Source organism: Balaenoptera acutorostrata, chromosome 5 (assembly GCF_949987535.1).
Source record: "Balaenoptera acutorostrata chromosome 5, mBalAcu1.1, whole genome shotgun sequence".
Taxonomy (NCBI): domain Eukaryota; kingdom Metazoa; phylum Chordata; class Mammalia; order Artiodactyla; family Balaenopteridae; genus Balaenoptera; species Balaenoptera acutorostrata.
Window position 1 is genome coordinate 108,357,215 of NC_080068.1, and position 3,756 is coordinate 108,360,970.

Below are 3,756 nucleotides of genomic sequence, written 5' to 3' on the forward strand. Positions count from 1 at the left end.
CCCACTCCCAGGAGATCAGGAGGTGGGACTCAAAGTTCCAATGCTTTTATTACCTGGTTAGTTCTGGCAACCAGCTCCCATCCTTAGATGGGGTCCAAAAGATAGCTGATTAACATAACAGAATAACTTTTTTCAGTCTCATCACTTTGGAAATTCCAAGGGTTTTAGGAGATCTGTGCCAGAAACGGGAATGAAGACCAGATATACATTTATTATAAAGCACAATATCACACAGGGTTATGCCCATAATAAGAGCAAACATTATAAAAAAGTCAGTTGCATTTGTAAAAGAGGAACCAATCCTTCCACTGTTTTGTAAGTTGCCTGTTAAGACCTGTTCAGTCAAATGTTTTTGTGGCTGATTTGATGGATTTTTAAGGACTCTTTTAATGATATAGGTTATTGACTTTCCCATTAGACTTTTTGTCCATAAATTCCCTATCCTTTTAAATTTTTTTTAAAATTAATTAATTAATTAATTAATTTTTGGTTGTGTTGGGTCTTCAATTCTGTGCGAGGGCTTTCTCCAGTTGCGGCGAGTGGGGGCCACTCTTTATCGCAGTGCGCGGGCCTCTCACTATCGCGGCCTCTCTTGTTGCGGAGCACAGGCTCCAGACGCGCAGGCTCAGTAGTTGTGGCTCATGGGCCCAGTTGCTCCAGGGCATGTGGGATCCTCCCAGACCAGGGCTCGAACCCGTGTCCCCTGCATTGGCAGGCAGATTCTCAACCACTGTGCCTCCAGGGAAGCCCCTTTTTAATTTTTAAAACAGTTTTATTGATGTATAATTTATACCTATTTAAAGTGTACAACCCAGTGCTTTTTAGTATATTTACAGAATTGTGTGACCAACACAATAACCTAATTTTAGAGCATTCTCAACATTCCCCAAAGAAACCTGTACCCATTAGCAATCACTACCCATTTCCAGCCCTTCCTCTCCCATTTAGCACTAGGCAACCAGGCAACAGACAATCTACTTTCTTTCTCTATAGATTTATCTATTCTGTTCATTTCATATAAGTAGAATTACACAACATGTAGTGTTTTGTGACTGGCTTCTTTCACTTAGCATAATGATTTTGAGGTTCACCCATGTTTGTAGCACAAATCAGTATTTCATTTCATTTTATAGATTACCAAATAATATTTGACTTTATTGAAATACCATGTTTTGTTTATTTATTAATCAGCCAGAAGGCATTTGGGTTGTTTTCACTTTTTGATTATTATGAATAATGCTGCTATGAATATCTATATACAGGTTTTGTGGGGACATATGTTTTCATTTCTCTTGGGTAGATACCTAGAAGTGGAATGGCTGGAATACCATATTTAGGTATTTACCATACCTAAATATGGTAACTCTATATTTAACATTTTGAGGAATTGCCATAATGTCTTCCACCACAGCTGTACCATTTTACTCTCAATTCAATTTCAGTTTATCCACATTTAATTCATCCAGTTTTTCCACATTCTTGCCAAAGTGTGCTATTGTCTGTCTTTTTGACTGTTTCCATTGATGGAAGAAATTTTCACATATTGAGGTATGGGGTAGTCATTATGGCTTATACATGATATGACTTGAACTTTATGCTAACTAGGACAGCCTGTCTTATGGCTTGTCAAATGTGCATTGTACATCTGCTTTAACCATTAAAGAAAAGAATGCATTTAAAAATCTCTATGGTTCAGACATTCAAAATGGAGCTGGGTGGCCATTGTGGATGTGGTTGTAGACACATTCTTGCATCACTGAGAACTTGAATTTTCTGAACTGTATCAAACTCAAGGACACTACCAGCCATTTAAAAAAAATATCTGCTAGCAGCTGCCACCTACGACGTTATGGTCTCAAGCTTTCGCTCTGTAACTGTGTAACTATTTTGGACCACAACCAATACCTGCTTAACAAGCACCCTTACTTCTTGCCAGCTCCAACCCTAATTCTTAACAAACAATTTATGTAACTTTGAATTTTTTGCTTATCTAAGCCTCCCCTATTTGGTAGTATGGCAGAACACAATTCAAGTGCTCACTGGCTTGAATAAAACTCTTCTATTCCTATTATAGATTGTTTATTATTTGCATCTACACCATCCTAGTGGATGTGAAGTGGTATCTCATTGTGGTTTTGATTTGCATTTCCCTAATGATTAGTGATGTTGAACATCTTTTCATACACTTTTTGCCCACTTTTATATCTTTTTTTGGGAAATGTCTATTCAAACCCTTTATCCATTTATAAACTGGGTTGTCTTTTTGTTGAGTTGTAGGAGTTCTTTATATATTCTGGATATTAAACCCTTATCAGACATATGAATTGCAAATATTTCCCCCCATTCTGTAAGTTGTCTTTTCACTTTCTTATTTTTTATATTTGAATTTTATTTTATTTTTTTATACAGCAGGTTCTTATTAGTTATCAATTTCATACATATTGGTATGTATATGTCAATCCCAATCTCCCAGTTCATCCCACCACCACCCCCACCACCTCCTGCTTTCCCCCCTTGGTGTCCATACGTTTGTTCTCTACATCTGTGTCTCTTATTTCTGCGCTGCAAACCAGTTCATCTGTGCCATTTTTCTAGATTCCACATATATGCATTAATATATGATATTTGTTTTTCTCCTTCTGGCTTACTTCACTCTGTATGACAGTCTCTAGGTGTCTTTTCACTTTCTTGATAATGTCCTTCGATGCACAAAAGTATTTAATTTTGCTGAAGTTCATTTTATCTATTTTGTTCCTTTGTTGCTCATGTGTTTCGTGTCATATCTAAGAAATCTTTGTTAATTCCAGTGTTATGAAGATTTACCTCTATGTTTTCTTCTAAGAGCTTATTGCTTTTAGTGCTTATATTTGGGTTATTGATGCATTTTGATTTAATTTTTGTGTATGGTGTGAGGTAAGGGTTCAACTTCATTCTTTTGCACATGGAAATCCAGTTCTCCCAGCTCTGTTTGTTAAAGAGGCTATTCTTTCCTCATTGAATTGTCTTAACGTTCTTGTCAAAAATCAACTGGCCATAGATGTATGAGTTTATTTCTGGACTTTTAATTCTATCCCATTGGTCCGAGAAGATGTCTATTCTTAGGGCGGTACCACACTTTTTTGGTGACTATAGACTTGCACTAAGTTTTGAAATTGGGAAGTGCGAGTGGGGCCCTCCAACTTTGTTCTTCTTTTTCAAGATTGTTTCATCAATGTGAGTCCCCTGCAATTCCATATGGATTTGAGGACTAACTTTGTCATTTCTGCAAAAGAAGCCTGTTTATAATTTTGTTGGGGATTGCATTGACTCTTCACATTGCTTTGGATGTATTATGTTAATTTTATATTTTTCAAGCCATGAACATAGAATATCTTTTCATTTATTTGTTTGCTTTTAACTTCTTTCAGCAATGTGTTGTAGTTTTCAGTGTGCAAAGTTTTCACTTTCTTCATTAATATGCTGCTGGATTCAGTTTGCTAGGATTCTATTGAGGATTTTGTGTCTATAATCATAAGGTACATTAGTCTGTAATTTTCCTGTGGTGTCTTTTCTGGCTTTGGTATCAGTTTAGTGCTGGCCTCATAGGATGAGCTAAGAAATAGTCCTTCCTTTTCTATTTTTTGTAAGAGTTTAAGGTAAAATGCTATTATTCTTTAAATCCTTGGTAGAATTTACCAGTGAGGCCATCTGGTCCTAGTCTTTCCTTTGTTGAATTTTTTGTTTGTTTTTTAACTGATTCTATCTTTTTGTTTGTTA